The following is a 19,066-nucleotide window of genomic DNA, read 5'->3' as shown; positions in this document are numbered from 1 at the left end:
GTAGACTCTTTTACAGAGTAGACACCCGAGAGGCTAAAGTGATTTTCATTGTTATTTTCTTTTATTTTGTAGAAAGAATGAAAATATAAAAAGAAAAAAAAACTTAATTAGAAACTAAGTAGCCAGTACATCTAAGAGATTACACATATATTTTAGCACATTTGACTCTATTTTGGAGCCTTTTGACCAAATTTTTCTTCTTAATTTTAATTCTCTTATTTGGGAATAAGGGGCTGGAGATGTTATTTGGATTGCTTTTTTAATTTGCCGATGGTGGTAGAAAAAGGTTTAATAGAGGTGATTTTATGTGTGCTGAATTTAGGCAAAAGAGTACATGTTTCAGTGTATTTCTTCTCCATTTCTTTCTCATTTTCGGTCATTTACTTTCCATATTATTTTCAGCGTTCTTTCTCTGTCTCACCCATTGCTCTCCTCACTTCCCAGAGTCTGACTGGCAATGCGTGCATGGGAACCTTAGCAGGTGAGGGGCATCCCAAGTTTGCATTGTGGTTTGGTGGCAACAACCCACACTCTGCAACCAAGCTCTTGGGGCTTTAATTCCCAGCTCCATCTCTTTCTAACTGTATAATCTTGTGCAAGACACTTCTTCTCTTCATGCCTCAGTTTCCAATATGTGAAATAGGTTAATGGATGGTTGTGAGGATGAAGTGAGATAATATATGGTACATCCTTGGAACTGTCCCTGACATGAGGTAAGCATCAGATATGTGTTTGCTGTCATTTCACAATATATGCATTTCTAAGTTACTTGCACATTTGTGTGGACAGTGGAATGTGGAAGAGTAGATTGGAACATTAAATTGGGAGTTGAGAATTCCAAGACCTGAATCTGAATCTGCTGTGAGTCAGTGTACAAGGTGACTGCAAATCACTATTGGTGTCTTGGGGTAATCGAATTTTAGGATTTAAAAATTTCGAGATTACCCTGGCATTTTACTTATGGATGAGCAAGCCAGGAAATCCTTAGAGCTTAAAATTACTCACCCCATGGCACACATTGCTAGGGCAGAGCTGGCCTTCGAAGCCAGTGCAGTGTCTTGCTTCTTAAGCCAGTGTTTCCTAAAGTGTGGTACGTTGTTGTATTTAAAACCATCCTTCTCAGCAAACTAACACAAGAACAGAAAACCAAACACCGCATGTTCTCACTCATAAGTGGGAGGTAAACAATGAGAACACATGGACACAGGGAGGGGAACATCACACACCAGGGTATGTCGGGGGGTGAGGGGCTAGAGGAGGGATAGCATTAGGAGAAATACCTAATGTAGATGATGGGTTGATGGGTGCAGCAAATCCCCATGGCACATGTATACAATAAAAAATAGAAAAAAATAATTTTAGGTGATGTACAGAAAAGTGTTCTTAATATACCTGGCACATCAAACCCACAGTTTTACAAATAATATTGCTTATGATGAGGTTAAGTACCAGGAACAAACTGATTTCAAGTCATTTTAAGAATATTAAGTACGTAATGGTATGGGTGGTATAAAGATACAGCAAAAACCACGAATGCTGATGCTGAAGTATGGGAAATCCTGCCTACTCTAGGTTCACCCCACCACCTTTCAAATACTGATAGAGGCCAGAATTATATGACAGCCCACATAGTTTTCTATGATGTAAGAATTTTTCTTTTTCATTCATGATTTCTTGCTCAAAGAAAAGATACTTAGACCTGGGGAGTTTTTCCTGTTCTAATGACTTTAAAAAATAAGCACATGAGTGAATATTGGTAAATCATATGACATACTGTTCTGGAATCCCAAATGCAAAAGGAAGCAGTAGTTGTTGGCAATTGTACCAAGCTAAGAGAAGTGTGAAACGTACTTTAGAGGGAAAAGGCAGATATGAAAACCAAAATGTCAGGAATGGTTCTGATAGCAGGTTATCTTATCACATGCATATGAGCATTTACTCATTTGCTTTCAGCAGAGATTATTAAGCGCCTATATAATCTCTGCTCTTTATCAGTGTGTACACAAAGGTAAAACCTATTTTACACAGCAACTATATTTTTGAAACGTTGTAATTTGAATTTGCTTTATTCAAGTCATACTTCAGGGATTTGGGAAAGTTGAATGTTTTCAGGAAAACTAGTAAAGTTTTTTTGTCAAACAAAATTATTCCTTTATCTCTTTGGTAAATTTGGATTTTTATATATCACATCTGTAAAAAGCAAAGCAAACATAATCATAGAATTTTCAATATTTGGACACATTAGATGACAAGTGTTTGGTTTTGTTTCAGTTGTTTGCTGTTTCTTTTTGAAGGCATGGAAAGAAGCTATTGGAAATGTCAGCTGGTCTAGAGGAGAGAAGCAGCAGGGCCATTCCTAAGCCTTGTTAAGCACGAGCTTCCTGCGCCCTCCCTTTAAAGGGAGGGATAATGGTTTGGCTCTGCGTCCTCGCCCAAACCTCATCTTGAATTGTAATCCTCACGTGTGGAGGGAGTGAGTGAGTTGATTGAATCATGGGGGTGGTTTCCCCCATGCTGTTCTCCTGATAGTGAGTTCTCATGAGATCTAATGGTTTTATAAGCGTCTGGCATTTCCCCTGCTGGCACTTTGCTTTCCTGCCTCCTTATGAAAAAAGTACTTGCTTCCCCTTTGCCTTCTGCCATGATTGTAAGTTTCCTGAGGCTTCTCCTGCCATGCGGAACTGTGAGTCAATCAAACCTCTTTCCTTTATAAATTACCCAGTCTTTCGTATTTCTTTACAGCAGTGTGAGAACAGACTAATACAGTACACTAGTTCAGTTTTTAAATGAATGAAAATTCTGATATTAAATTAGCACTTCTTTGACAAACAAGAAAAATAATTTATTATTTCTCAAAGTAGAGGTCTAAACTGGCTGAAGTGAGCTTTAAAGTATACTACAGAATCTCTTGGTGGATTCCGTATTAGGGATATGTTCTTTTTTAGGTAGTCTGTGAAATGATCTCCTCATGGAAACATTCAGAAGAGATGCAGCTAATAGTTTATGGATGATATTCAGTGAAAATTAGATTTTGCATCTATTTTTTGGGGAGGGGTGTGTGTGTGTGTGTGTGTGTGTGTGTGTGTGTGTGTGTATTTTGGCATGTGGATGGTGTGGTCCATAGGTTCTTTGCCATTCTTGAAAGGGTCTTTAGAGAATCATTGCTGGTATATGTTGAACCAGCCGTCAGGGATGCAGGTGTCACTCACTGTGTGTGGTCTGTGTTGGACCCTGGTGACTTTATTTCTATAGGATCACTGCATCTACTGTTTTGATTCCTTTGACTGATCCAACCAGTTTTTAAAATGTGAAGATTTGGGGACCTTGGGTTTATTACGGGTACAGAATTGAATTAAAAGATATCAGAGATTCTGGAACCAAGATGTGGTTGGAGAGGAGCATGAGGAATGGGGTGGGTGATGTGGGAGCAGGACCTGGAAGGAGGAAGGATGGGTGGCAAAAAGGATGGTGCAGGAAGGGCTTCTGTTTGATATAATTGTTTCTATGATTTGTTTGTGGAAAAGATGCTGACACATTTGTAACCCCTATTTCAAAGGGCAGCAAATCCTGCACTTGATTTTTCTGTGTAAATAAACTGTGTAATTGGTAATAGTTTATATCAAACCATTAAAAAGTTTTCTAAGCACTATTGCAAGCTCGTAGACTTCCCAAATGATATCATATAATATCATAATTACTGAGGCTTATGAAAAAAATGGGTTAAGTTCTAAGATGTAGTAACATCTTTAATCTGAAATTATCTGCGCTTGGCCAAATCAGCTTGCCTGTATTTTCTTTCACAAAACATTTGGTCCCAATTGTAGTTTTCTTTCTTTCAAAAAAAAAAAAAGGTCAGAAAAAGTTCAAAATGACATGATGGAATATATATTTGTTTGGAAAAATGATCTGGTTATTGCCATGGCAGCTATATTAAATTTTTAGGGTTATGTGATATAGTTTTTATATTAATACCATCTTTGAAATTTATTTACATGATGTAACAGCTCTGATGGTTACATTACATCTTTGAAAGCAAAAATGTATAAACTAGCCAAGATTTATGCAGCTTCTCAGCAGGACAAAATTATTCACTTTAAAGGGAAAAAAAAGATATTTGTTGGATTTTAATTATACCATTTAGATGTTGACATGTATTGAATTTATTGCAAAAGAAATGCAAAGATGACTTACAGAAAAAAAAATTCTTACCTAATAAAAAATGGTACATAACTTGATAGGGCTATGAATTTTTGCTTTCCGATGAAATTGTTACAAAGTAAATGTCTGAAAAACAGTTTTCATGAATAAGACAGAATCTTTACATTCTGTCTTTCTTCTGGTGCATAGTATTATTTTATGTGTTTATTCTTGCTGAGACTTAGGCTTGTAAATGGCTTACTAATAAACAGAAGGCAAATTGTTAATTCTTAAATTTTAATTATAAATTATTGTTTCTAAAGTTGTTTACAGGCTGTTCTTTCATCAAGCATGTCCCCCTTTTAAATTGAACCTCAGATTCTAAGTTAAAAAATTTTTTAATAAAGTCAATTATTTTTTAGAGTTAATTCTGGTAATTTTTACAAGGGTGATTATAGAAATTAAATATAGAAAAGTATAAACCATGTGCAATTTATCATGATTATACTTCCTTGGTTTTATAAACCCAGTTTTGAGAAATTATATCCCAACTCAACATTATTTTGTAAAATAAATATATCAAATTCTGATTGCTTTGAGGATATGGGAATAATATTATTTCCTCCCTTTAAAATATTATCTTAACTTAAAAAGAAATATGATGTGATGCAATGAGATACATCTGAAATGATTTCGAAATTTTGAAGAAAATTTTCAAGTTTGAATTTGCCTGAATTAACATATTAAACATTATTTAATATCTTGACATTTATATAATTAATTCATTATATAATTAAAGCAATTGTATAGGAAATTTTCAGATTTTTATGATTTGTGAAAGGAGGTCACTGAGCTACAGAAAAGAAAAGATTTTTATTTTTCTAGAAATTCCCTTTTGTAATTGTATGCCAGGCACTATTCACAGCCCTTGATATGTCATATTTCTCTTGATCCTTGCTTACTCTATAGAGTTATTATTCTCTTCTTACGCACAAGAATGAGCTTGGAGAAATTAAGTAACTTATCTGAAGTCACCCAGCTGAGACTTGATTCCCGCTCTGTCCAGTTCCACTTAACACGCAATACCCAAGGGCCCAAAATTCTGTCATTTTTCTTCTGTATTTAGCTATGCTTAATTTTTCAGAAATATTGAAGTGGAAGGAAATTTGTTTTGGAAAGGGAAATTAAAACACACCAATAGAAAACAATGAAAATGGTGCTCTTTGAGCACTTACTGTGTGTCAGGCTCTTAATATGGACAATCTCATTTTATCCTCATAGAAACTCTGTAATGCGTCATCTTACAAATGACTTAAGTGTTTTGGTGAATCCCAGATTCAGAACCAGGCTGTCAGATTCACTCCACGACCATGCGTCCTTTTCATTTAAATCTAAATACACAGCTTAAAAGTTTGTATAACTGAATTCACTTTTAATTGTGTGGAATTTTTAAAAATACAGCTTTTTAACAGTTTATTCTTGACTCAACGGCTTGGAAGGCATAAATTATGATAAAAATTGCATAGGTCTAATAAGAGATTGTGACTTTTGTTATCCCACCTCCCTCTTATTGGGTATTGAAACTTTTTTATATACTTGAAATGGTTGCATTATGACTCTCATCCTTCTGGGTTCCAACAGTCAAGTACTTATATTAAGACATATTTACATAGTCATCAATTCATGGGGTCATGGAAATGGGCTGGAGAATCCCAAAGATTATCTTATTTAATGCCTTTGAGCATATGGAGATTCAAGTTCGGTGACTTACTAGGTCATACAGTTGATACTGCCAGAGTAAGAACCAGAATGCAAGATTCCTTATCTGTAGCTCATCTAGCAACTAATTAACTAGGAAATATGAGGGGGTAAGTCAGAGAGAGATTAACAATGCCTAATTTATACAAAATTTACAGCTCACAAAGGAAATGATTCTATTGAATGAGCTAATTTAGTGTGATTATATGTTTTCTTTTTAGTAGGAAAAATGGTGGCATCATAGGATTTGATCAAAGCTGAAAGGAAATGTTTTGGTGTCTTAATAACCACTGACTCACTAAATCCAGCAATAGGGAGTGCTAAATGTTCACAAAGCTGAAATATTGAGCAGCCCAGTGTAATCTGGCCCACACACATGATTTCTAACCTAAAAATATCTGTCTTATGAAATAAACCAACCAAAGGATTCTATTTCAGTTTGCTTTTCTAGCGGTCCTGAAAATGTGGTCAGAGATTTAGGTAAAACCAGAATATCACAACACAATTGCAATCGAATTCAAAATGAAAGCACAGTGAAAAGCAAACAACAACAACAACAACAACCACCAAAAACCTCAGGATTTCTAGCTCAGGAAAGGAGGAAATGAGAGTGAGATCAAGCATTTCAGAGACTGGAGACATCCAGCAACCTTTGAGGAGAACCTCCTCGAAAGTACATTAAACACCCCAAGAACTCTAACTCCTTCACAGATGTTCTCATTTCCATTTCTCCAGTCAGTACTATCCTTTTATCTGAACGTATGGGATTTGGCAGTAGTTTTTAAAGTGTGTGTGTTTGTGTGTGTCTGGGTGTTTGTACACACCTCCTTTGAGAATCTAATACAAACTATGAACCTTCTTCCCAGAAGGTTACTCATATGCACACACACCATTTTCTTGTGGTTTCAAGGTGTTTGTAGCCCTACCTAAAACTTCCCTGTAGACCCCAATGTAAGAGATTCCATCCATTATTTCCTTTCAGCCCACAGATGCTTCCTGTGGAAAGAAGGGAATCCTACGTCCTGTCTAGAATTTAGGAAGCCTACAGGTTATAACAATGTGTAACTAGGTGCCTTCTTTTCTTTGGGGGCTGATGTGAGCCATAACCTCTACAAACCAAAGGATTGGCAAACCTTGTGTCCCAGACGTTCAGGTTGACGGGATCTCTTGGTTAGATTTCCTGGGAACCAAACCTTACGACGCAAATGCCCATCCAGAAACACAGGGCGTCTCTCTGGGAGACAGCGTGGTGTCCCAGTGCTGGCTGCACACTTGCCAGCCTCCCGCCTAGCTATGTGAAAGGAGCTTTATTAGCCAGCCCAAACCAGGCCTGTTTGGAGGCCTGGGCCACTTCCATTTTCTGAGGCTCTTGGTATATTGAAAAATGAAAAAAATGCCAAAATAGGGTTACAAAAACAGTGGTATACTTTAGATGTTTACCTTTAACAACTTAATGCTTTTAATACCAGAAACATAGAATTGTGCTATTCATAAGTTAATTACAGGATTTATAAAAATGTTAATTTATGGTTTGCTACAGGCAGTGTGGTCCAGTCATGGGACTCAATTTAGAGTTGTGCAAAGAAGGCCTCCTTCTTTCAATCCGTCAGTCTATCTCTGTGATTGTATGCATAACCTCATCTGGAAATGGCTTCAAAGGTCTAAATTTGAGGCTCTTTATGAAAGTGGGGCTGAGTGGCCCTGCTAGCATCCCCTGGAGAGGACTTGCAGAAAGCTCTTCTGAGGAGGAGCTGGGGTTGCTCTTGTCATCAGAATCCCTTGCCTTCTCCTTTGAGCCCCGCCCTCCTCATGGAGCCTGTGCTCCTGTATTAGGACTGCAGCAGCATGATGGGTAGCTTCCCCTAGAGCTCTATGAGGACTAACACAGCCATCTATGCAATGGGAAGGATCCTGGGAATGGCCATCTGCTCTCCCCCATGATGGATGACTTCAGCCCTTACTACGCATTTGCGAATTCCTTTAAAAGGTCATTGCCCCCTTTCAAACTTCACTTAGGGATAAAGCTCAAAATGCAAATATTCTTTTCAAGAGTAGCTCCTTGACCCACCTTCACAACTAGGTATAAATTACAGCTACCAGGATCCTTACGAGAGGAGAACTGGGGCCTGAAGAGAAGCACTGAGGCATGAATGAGGGGTGGGGTGATTTGAGAAGGAGTCAGTGAAAGGGAAGACTAGGGATGGTAACAGTAGTCCTCAGCGTGTGACAGTTGTGGGGATTGGAATGGGAGGAGGACCAACACTTGGAGAGAGAGAGGTACATGCTAGACCTCTCCATTGGGTGAAGTCTTTATCCTGCTGCTTTGTAGCAGCCTCAACTCTGCAGACACTTTTGGACATTTTTAAAGGAAATGTTCATTTTAGCCATTGAGGCAAGGCATACTTTTGAAAGCAACATTGTATCCCATAAAATTCTCCCAGTGCATACTCAACTCTGCCTTAGCTGTTTTGGCTCACTCACAGAGCAGAGAGACATGGCCTGGCCCTTAATGCTTAGGTACCTGGCAGGCGTCGTATCCTTTTATCTATATCCACCTGACTGTCCATCTCTTCATCCAGCTACCCATCCAAACAGCCATCCATCCAAACAACCAGCCAACTGACAGACATATTCCCAACACAAGGCACTATATGCCAAGCACCATGCTAATGCCTATGGATACCATGGCAAGCAAGACAGATTTTATCCTTGCCCTCATTGAGGTTATATCCTTGCTTGTTTAATGCTGCCTTTTAAATCCAGCATTGGCTTAAATGATTAGCATTGCCTCTCTTTAAGTCCTGATGTCCTTTTTGCAAAATTGTAATGGATTACTTTTTCCACATTTAGGAATCACATTCTAGACAACAAATATCCAAAGAATGGATGGGAAAAACTACAGATTTGGTGCCAGATTAGATGTCTTATGATTTGTTTTACATGTCTCTCACCTATGGCACTGTAAATTACTTGAGGGCAGGGAGTGGGTCTTAGGTTTTTAATGCTCTGCACCAAGCACAGTGGCTGGCACATAGTAGTTGCTTACTAAATTTTTGTTGAAAGAATGCTGTCTGGGAAGTCAGAGGTCTAAATTTGAGACTCACCATTACTGTCATCACCCTCTATCCTTGGTGCCTCATCTCTTGGATCTTGATGGGGAGGAAATCTATGGCAAGTAAATGTGTTTGATCTAGGCCAGTAGTGGCTCTTACACGCTGCCTGTCTTGAGCCCCCTGAGTCTGAGGGGTGCCTTCCTCTCTTCCATTGTTGTCTGATCCAGGGCAGGACAGTGTAAACTGGGAACTGAGTGCATGCTCAGCACTGTCCCAACTTGACATAAGGAATGTCTTCTCAATTATTTAAGATCTGAAAATATGTTTTCTATCCTTGACAGACGGCCACTTTTCCCTTAATAAAGCATGTCTGACAATCACACTTTATTGGTGTGGTTAGGAAAAGAATGTCGTAGACTTAGAAAAACATAATAATTTAAAGAGTGACACATTTCAGCAAAGAAATAAAGCTGTTGCCTGCTCTGAAAAGAAGTAAAACTGTAGGAAACCATTACTTCATTGGGACAAACTTTCTGTGTCTTTAGAAAGTTCTCACTGAAAAAAAGTGGGTGAGCTCTAGGGCAGAGTGTGTGTGTGTGTCTACGCATATATAGAAGTAGTCTCTCTGATTTTTTAGAGACGTTCCCTTTACAAACATTTCCCACTTAGTACTTTGTAAGTATTTAATACAATTGCTGTCTAACATAGCAGTTTGTACCTAGGCTTTCGTTCAAGCTGCTTCTTGGAAATCATATTTTTCAATAGCTACTAGGCTGAGGTGTAGTCAGTAACTGAGGTATAGTCAGGTTTCAGCAAGATCTATTCAGTATTGTACCTACTAGACCACATAAACCAAAATTTCCACTACAATAAAGAGTTAAATAGTACTCCATAGGATATGTTGCACGAGCTATATGGAGATTTCAGGTGTGCATCGCAGTGTGAGCATTAACTTGAATGTGTCATTTTATACTTCTCTAGTGCAGAACTATTTGGTATACTATTGTATGTAATGTGCAAATCCCATCAGTTCACACTACTATTATTTGTAGGATTATTTTAACAAAATAACAGTTCCATTTCCTGTTTGATATAAAACTAAGGCTTTATTTTTAAAAGTGGAGGAAGATGTTAATACAAATTTCTCTGTGGTTTATTTTCCAAAATTGATACTTTCTAACATACAGCATGTTGTTGTTGTTATTGTTGTTTCCAAAATCCACCTTTCACTGACACGAGAAAGGATGCTGAGTAGCTGTTCACATTTGCTAGCCACGGTCTAAGATTATTTGCAAGGCAGGATTCTCTGATGCCAAGGACTGAGGTCTAGTTTAGTGATCCCCTTCCATCTCAGCAAAAGTGTATATGAGAGAGAAGAGAGAGAAAAGCCAGAATAGGAGGGAAGCTGAAAACTGTGGTGCTTTACTCATTTATCTCAGGATATGGAGACAAACGTGGTTATAATGAAAGCTGCCCTTTGTTTACAATACACAGAGTTTGTGGCAGCAATCTTTATAAGCCCCCAAATGGCACTTAATAAATAAAAGAAGATACAGGTTTTCTTGATTAGTTAGATATAAATGTTTACTCAAGCTTTCATGAGAGTTTTCTTTATTTTCACAGAGCTCTCTCTGCTCAAATGAACGCATGAATGAATGTCTATTTTTTAATGTGAACTCAGTATATACAAAATAAGTTTTCGCAGGATCCAAATTCATTTCATTTGTAAATATATTTAATAGATGTCAAGAATTATTCTTGACTGCTTTAATTAAAGATAGATTTTTAAAGACTGGATTTAGCAATTTTTAAATGGGTAGATTGTGTCAAAGAATTTTGCAGTCTGTGAAATACATTAACACTGATACTAAAAAGAGAGAGAAAAAAACAAATGAAAAAGAAACTGCTCCATGCAAATATTTCCAAGGTTGTTCTTAGCAATGTAGGGTTACTATTTTTTTCCTTTTTGGTGTTAATGTTATGTGGACACTGGAGACAGTTGTGCAGTGTGGATATTATTGCTGCAACAGAGAAAAGGGAAAAAGATAGGTTTGCAGCAGAGCCTGTGGATGGCACCAAGCCAGTGCCCTGAAAAATGGCAAACATGTCACAGCTAACAGCTGGATGCAGAAATATTTCTCTTTAATTTGGATGGATAAAATTTTTTTCACAGCAGGGCACTCTCAAAAGAGTACAACATCAAAGAGGGCGGGTCTCACCAGTCAGACATCAGCTGGCTCCAGGATGGAGCAAAATGAATGAACTGTCAGGACTTTTCCAGCATATATGCTTTTGCCAAGTGAAAAGTTAAAGGTTCAGTGGCTTGTTCAGATCACAGACAAAATCCTGATAATGGAAGCCTGATTCCCTAAAGTCTTCCTCTGATCAACAGACAGAGGATGCCTGAAGAAGACTCCAGATTGATGGATGGCAGGCTTCATATCGACGGCTGCCGCCGTCTTCAGAGATAAGTGGAATTCACCAAATGCTCAACAGTTCTCAGGAGTGCCTGAGTCTCCGTGTCATAATCCTCAGAGTCACCGACTCTCCTCTGCTAACTTGACACTTAGCAGCAGCTGACCCACAGTGTGACCAAAATACCCATTTCCATTTCTTCACATGGTCAGCTCTCTGATGAAGGCTTTGCAAACACCACCACGGGTGTTTTACAGTTTATTGACACTTTTCAACTGTTTTTCTGATTACCATATTTCAGTCTTGACTTATATGTTAGTATTATGTGCAAACTCAACATAAACCTCTAATGATTTTCTAATATTTCTGGAGCTTGATGAATGTGAATTGACAAAGTACAGTATATAGCTTTAAATCAGCATTACTGAAAATACAGCAACGGTGTATATAACCATTACTCACTTATTTTATGGGGCATTTATTACTTGACCTTTGAAGCCACATTTTAGAATCTTGGCATTTGAGACATTCCAAAATATTCCAAACCAAAGTGAGAGGAAAGGATTTCCTTATTAGAAACAACAACAAAATAAGTTAATTATAATGGGCGGAGGAGGGAGAAACTATTAAAATGAAAAAATGTATAATATTATATATTTGAGAAAAAAAATGAAAAGCTGAACACACATAATATGGGCACGCTAGTCGGTGTTTACTTTAATGAGGAAACTTTATTGTAAAATATGCATATTCACAGTCTTATGCATTGTCTTTTTTTTTTTTTTTAATGTTCCTAGTCATTATGACACATTGCGATAAGCAGAATTGGGGATTTGCGTCTTTATCCATTGCATGGTTGCTGGTTGTTTACATTTTAATAACAGATTAAGTAATTCTCACTAAATTGACATTTGTTCTAAAAATAGAAATTTGTTTGATAAAGAACATTATTAATCATTATGAATGTTTTTATGACCCTCATTTGGAGAATTTCAGTTAGTTTTAAAGGAAGAGCTCTACATTTCTCTCTGATAGGGCAAATAGGATGTGATGAAAAAAGCAATAACATGGTGGCCTATGATTCACATTTCCCAACTATATAACTGCGATTCACATTTCCCAACTATATAACTGCGAGCAAATAATTTCATCTTTCTCAGCCCAAGGCTTATTCCCTGTGAAGCAGAATAATATTCTCAGCTTCCCTTGTAGGTCAGTTATACAGATAAATAAACCTGTAAAAGTATTTTATAAACTCAAATGCCACATGAATATGCATGACTTGGTCATTAACTGATGTTCTTTCCTTGTGTGAAGGTGGAGGCAGATGCTTTCACTTGTTTTGAAAGTTTTATTTTGTGATCTTTCTTCTCAAGCCTTGATTTAGCTTGATTTGAAAGTTTAAAACCAGAAAGGTTAGCAGGCCACACTGTTATGGTATTTGCTGTTTTCCTCTCTAGACTGGGGAGCAGTGCTGGATCTCTGTGGATCTGAGGCTCCAGGCTAAAATCCACCAATGTCCCCTGCTCTGCATCCAGGTACGTGTGACTGCACAGACAGCTCACCTACCTTGAACATATTGAGTGTTCATGCAGAAATATGGCATTTAAGTTGGGGCTCCCTCTGGTCAAAAATGTCAGTGACTTCAGAGGTCAAGCAATCTTACATAGTATGTGATATTCAGTGAGAGATATTGGGATATTGGGGTTCTGAAGCCACAGCTAATTAAAACATTTGTAATAAATACTTGTTAATTTCAAGCATGCTCCAGAAATGTTTTCAAAGGTATAGTGGGTGCCTGTGTCTTTTACATGACAAGGGACACTGCAATAAACTAAAAACTGATTAACTTTAGGAAAGTGTAGAGTTGAAGAAATGCTTCCTTCCCGTTTTCTGGACAGTATTACATTCATATACCATTTCTTATTTTGACATAGTTTGCTTTACTTTAAAAATAGATTATCTGGGGGATAAAATATAAACTGTTAATACATCAGCTGTTTTACTCCTATATTCCCTTGACGTCATTCCAAATCTTTTTCTTCTTTCTCCTTTCTTTTTCAACAAAAGTTGATTTCCTGGTGTGTACTAAACCCTGTGTAAGGTACCTGTCAGTAAATTAAAAAATGATTAAAATATATTCCTGCCCTCAATGAGTTTATGCTCTGATAACCTTAGAAATAGTTTACTTGCATATGCTGCACATAATATATTGTGACCAGTGTCCGTGAGCAAGTTAGTAGATTATGTCTAGGCTGACTTTTCTCATCTAATAATAGTGTTGGTCTAAGGCTGGCTATGTTCTTTGAGCTCTTACTAGATGTCCAGCATTGTTTTAAGTCCTTTACATATACTCATTCATTTGGTTTTTATATCAGCTCTTCGAGATAGGGATTATTATTAGCACCATTTTTTTTCTCAGAAAAAGAAAGTCTCAGCTTCCTTAAGAGGTTAAATAACTGACCAAAATCACATCACCACAATTGTAACTCACATGCATTGAAACTGACACCCACATGCATGCTCTTAACCTCTGTACTCTACACCCTACAGTCACCCATAACCATAGTGGTTTATATTGTGTGTTTTCACTGAGAATACTTCAGAAGGTCTCCTTTAACAACCACTGTTCACCTTTTAAAAATCTTTTATTTAGCAATAAAAGTGTTCTGGTTACTAATTTTTTATAGTCAAAACAGCCAAGAATCATTCTTTTGAGTAAATGGTTGTAGAGTTAACTTATGGAATACAAAATATTGGGCCTCTACCTCCTGACACACAGAGGAATTGTGTAGTAAAACACATTTATCTTTGTTGGCAAACAGCATGCTTTCTTAAATTTCTAATACACTTGACAATTGGAACCCCAATTTTCTGAATTTACAGAAAGATGGGGCTGTGTAAAGGCACTGTGTAAATAGGTAGAGGAGATCTGAGAAACTATGTCTTTTTATCTGCTCTTCCCTGGATCCTCCATGAGCTGAGAAAGGATTTTAAACAGCGCTGGGTTCACAGATCTAAACTGGAAATCTCCAATGACCTCTTCTGGGCCCTTTCTGTGGTAATCGTTTATTCCATTTTAAATCATCATATGAAATTCACCTTTGTATTTCATAGAGTTGAAAGAGATTGGTTTAAAAAAGAATGTAGTATTTTTTAATCCTAGTTGTTAGTACTTAGAATCAAGGTTTAATTGCATTTAGTGGTAATTTCTTCTTAAGCTTTGAGTAAAATCCAAGATCCTTAAGAAGGTATAGAATTATTGTGAGAATTCAGTTCACTTCGGCATGCATTGGGTTCCTCTTATGTGCTGGGCCCTGTGTTAGATGTGTGGGCATAAAATATGCTTCCTCACCTCGGCTGCTTGGCGAAAATTGAAGGAGGCTGGCACTTCAACACACAACCAAATGCTGATGTCTGGAGCCTTGGCACAGGGATATGCCAGGGTTGGGAACATGGGAGAAGGCATCTGAAATGTCTCCTCACTCCCTGAAAACTGACTAATCCCATTTATATGAAACCTTCAGATCCCCCTTGCCCCTCCCCATGCTGAAATTCAGGGACCTGGGTTTGGGGAGGAACAGATTCATGATTAAGTTGTAATTCAAGTTCCTTTTGTCTGAGGTCATTGGCTCTCTTCAAGATATTTACAGGACTGAATGAGGTGAGGAAGGCCTCAGCACACTCCCAGATGGGGAGGCAGAGAAGTGGAGAGCAGGTGAGAAGGCCTAGAGATGAGGTCTGGTTCTGTCATGGACTAGTCGCCTCACTTTGCTTAGACTGCTAACTTTTGCAGACACCATTTCCTTCTGTATAAATGGATGGGGTTGGAGCAGATGGTCTCTGAGGTCCCTTCCAAATCTGATTTTCCTGGGCTCTAAATTTAGCCACAGTGCTCGACATTCTAGCAGGAGAGTTGGTGACTGAGCTTCATGGAGGCCTTATCTACTGGAGGAAATGTGCTGCCTGTACTTTTTCACACAGCGTCCCCCAGCTTACCTTGGGCCCTTAGAGGTGTCCTGGGAACTGTCTCAGAGAGTCATGGTGGGGTTAGTTGTGTTGGTGAGGTGCTCCCATCAACTCCTCATTTTTTAACCAGGGCAACTTTCATCTGTTTTTATACTGGAATTACATTTAAGACTTCCTTGAATTAAAGGGGATCCTTCACTTGAAACGATCTTTGAAATCCTGTCCTGGTAAAAATGAAGGGAAATTAAAAACAAAAACAAAACAAAACAAAACTCTGCACTCCCCTTCACTGGAAAACTGCGGGACAGAAAGCTTGGATCTTGGGTCAGATGATGGCATCTGGGAAGCACAGGAGTGATGAACGTTTGCAGTGTCTCTAGGCTGTCACTTCAGACAGTTTTCTTTGAAAGTGCTCCCAGCTGTAATGGACTGATTTTCAGTGGTGCCAGGAATTCCCTTACTGTTGGGCTTACAAATGTAAATGTCTAATGAGGCCAAGCAGGTAAGTGAATTAGTGAAGTAAGTAGCATGTAAGACAGTAAGGAGTGGTAGGGACTGCAGAACTGGAAAAGCTCAAGCCCAGTCTAAAGGGAGCCACCTTTTCTTATCTTAAGTGGATCACTGCCACCAGTGATCATTTGCCAGAAATTGAGGACCCATCTTTTGACTTTTCAGAAGTTAGAAATCTCAATTAGATAAAATTTAAAAAATGTTTAAACATTGTGCAGGAAAAACACGGTTGGTCTGTTGTTTGAATTTAGCCTGAGAGCCACTAGTTTGCAAATTCTGCTTTGGAGAAACACTTTGCTCAGAGTCACCAATACACACAATTCCTATCATTTGGAAGATGGTATTATGCTTATGTTAAAACGAGCTTAGATCAGTCACTGGCTTCCACCATTTCTATGATTATTGTTGTTGTCATAGGCTGGCAGCCTTGGTAAATGACAAAGCAGTGGACAAGCCACTCACAGCCAGTTGTTGTAACGCGCAACCCTGGTGCATATTTTACTCCTGTTACTCTCATTTAAAGCTAGATTTTGTGCAAGGAAAATAAAAGCATGGGAGAGAGTGGCACTTCCTAATATCCAGGATCACGATACAACTCCTTTCTTGTGGTAGCTTTCAGTTAATGCTATGCATGATTTGTAATGAGTAAGAATTTGTGTGATCATTATCTCAACCATATGTGTGATGTCCCAATAAATAGAATTAGATTCAATACTATTAAAATCCCCTTAAAAAGGTAAGAAAGAGGTCTCCCTTTTTCTTATATTTCCACTCCTATTGGTAAAAGAGAAAGAACAGACCAAAAGCAATGGTTTGAAAATAGCAGCAACAATAATCAGAGAAGAAATCAGAGGCTGATAATACAGTGATATGTATTACAAATATTTTCCCAAGAGAATAACAGATAGTTTTTAACATTAGGTAACATAGCTTCTCTGTTTTAATAATGCATGCAAAAACTGAACTACAAAAAAAAGGGGGCTAGGTTTTCTTTTCATTTATTTTTCTCTCTGGTGTTTTTTGAAATCAGTTAAGAGGCTCTTGCTATACTTTAGGTGAGGAAAAAAATCTCATTTGGACTAAAATGATTAACAGTGGAGAGAATGACATAAATGCACTCGAAAAGTATATAGAAGGCAAATTCAACTGAATTTGATGATGGCTAGGCTCTGGGGGCTGAGAAAGAAAGCAGTATCAAGGTTGAATGAGTTTGTTCAACTCTGGGTATGTAGTTATGGGAGTTAAGTAGGTGCATGGGATTTGCATCACAGTTTCATGTGAAATATTATAATATTAGTATTAGCTAAAGCCAGGAAAGCCAAACCTCATGCCATGTGCTACATTGTGTGATACTCAGGAAAAGCCTGACAAATAGCCTTTTACTTTTCCTCAAGGCAAGTAGCAGTTTATATCAGGCAGGCAAAAATTGTAGGTTTTATTGTAGTCACAATATACTTAGTTAAGATTATTGCTGAAACAAGAGTGTAGGGGGTAACACTTTTCATACCAATTTTAAGGGTGGACTGGTTAGTGGCTAGTGATCAAATGAGCCAACAGTTAAGACAGTCCCCACTAGTTAGAAATGTTAGGGGATTTTACTTGCTGTTGAAGATAGTGGCTTGATGCACAAAGGAGGATTGTTGTGTGCAGTTCTCAAAATGCTTCATAATAATTTTTACCAGCAGTCCCTATGGAAGGTTTATTTTTGGGGGAAGGGAAGGCAGGGGACTGGGTCATCAACATTTCTTACTCCATTAAAGATTAACAGTGGCATTAAGGGAACCAAATGGCTTTGGTCAATGTTGCAATTTTGAAGAAACTGGTTAAGATTCAAAATTTCAACTCTGAGGCTGTCAACAAGTTTCAGAGTTGCAATTTTGAATCTTAATCAGTTTCTTAAAACAAAACAAACAAAAAACCCCACAACAACAAAAACAGAAACAACTACAGTATAATCAATCCTAAATATGTTGTCTATCATTTGATTGCTCATGTAGCAGATGTAGCCACCCCATGAAATGTTTCCATTCTTTGCCATTATCCAAAACCTAGAAATTTAAAGAAGTCATTAGTCTTAAATAAATATCCAAGAATCTCTTCACTCTTCTCAAGCTAAATTGATTATCAGCTGTGATCACTCTGATGCGTTTACCCAGTCATAACTTCTCAATTGTTTTTAACATATTAATGTTTGTCTTTCATTGTGGGGTTAGTGGAAAGGTTGGAGTTGGAGAGGAATGAGTTTGAGAAAAGCAAAAATAAATTAAAATAAAATAAAATGAAATAAAATAAAATAAAATAAAAAAACTTAGCTGTTTTTAAATGACTGGTGATAGTAAAAAGAAACTGTCATCACTAAGCCCGTTTGCACCCCCCTCCCCCAGAATAGAAATGCTGAGCTAAACTATGAATGACCATACTAATTTTGGAGCCTAAATATAACCAGTGAGACTCTCTCTAACACTTATTCGCCATGCTTATTTGAAAAGGAAAAATGGAAGGGCTGACTAGCAAGAGTGAGAGATACGATTTGTCAGGATGCTCTGGGGAAGTAGCTACCAGAAGAAGGATCCCACTGCTGATTTTATCTGAAATGGTGCAGTGTATGATGGTCCTTCTGAGAACCATACCGTTAGGAAACTCTTTTAACTGTCCCTGCTTCCTGGATGGCCCCAGGACTGGCAGTGACTTTCTAGAATTGCTGTGGATACATGACCTCCTCATCTCCCACTCCTCTAGATACCACGTCCCCCTAAGTGCCCTGGATCTGAAGTCGTTTCTGAAAAGGCAAGCCGTTGCCTCTGCTGTCAGCACTGACTCTGTGTTTGCTTGGCTCCCTAGTTGCTTTCACGAGACTTTTTGTCCCATGCTTACTGAGTGGTTCGAAGCGGATTTCATTTTCTCAAATGCTATCTTGAAAGGAAATCTGTTTGAATTGATGTGAGGCAGTAACAATTAGACAACTCAGTTAAGAAATGTAGGATCCATAGGAAACAGCAATTTTTTTCTTTCCCTTTTTGAGGATCTCTCTCTATTTTTTAAATGACTCCTCTCCTAATAGTTTCAGATCCTGAAAACTTTGTCCTGAAAAACATCTTCTTTGAGGTGAGAGTTCATTTGTTTCATCCACATCAGAGTCTGTTTTGCCAGTTCTTTCCGGCTCCATAACTCTCCAACTGTCTTCTGCTAGGTGTCACCCAGCCTGTTGAATGGACAGTTACTGC

The 19,066-nt window shown here is 37.9% G+C and overlaps 2 protein-coding genes across 2 annotated transcripts in view; one reads left to right on the top strand and one right to left on the bottom strand.

Annotated features, from left to right (window-relative positions):
* Positions 1 to 19,066, bottom strand: part of PPIC (peptidylprolyl isomerase C) — a 206,533-nt gene that overhangs the window by 116,543 nt on the left and 70,924 nt on the right. The gene's annotated exons all lie outside the window — the stretch shown is intronic.
* The window catches only part of PRDM6 (PR/SET domain 6), a 104,122-nt gene that overhangs the window by 46,978 nt on the left and 38,078 nt on the right, over positions 1 to 19,066 (top strand). The window lies entirely within an intron of this gene.

The sequence above is a fragment of the Macaca thibetana genome, chromosome 6, assembly GCF_024542745.1.
Source record: "Macaca thibetana thibetana isolate TM-01 chromosome 6, ASM2454274v1, whole genome shotgun sequence".
Classification (NCBI taxonomy): domain Eukaryota; kingdom Metazoa; phylum Chordata; class Mammalia; order Primates; family Cercopithecidae; genus Macaca; species Macaca thibetana.
This window is presented reverse-complemented; position numbering and strand designations above follow the sequence as displayed.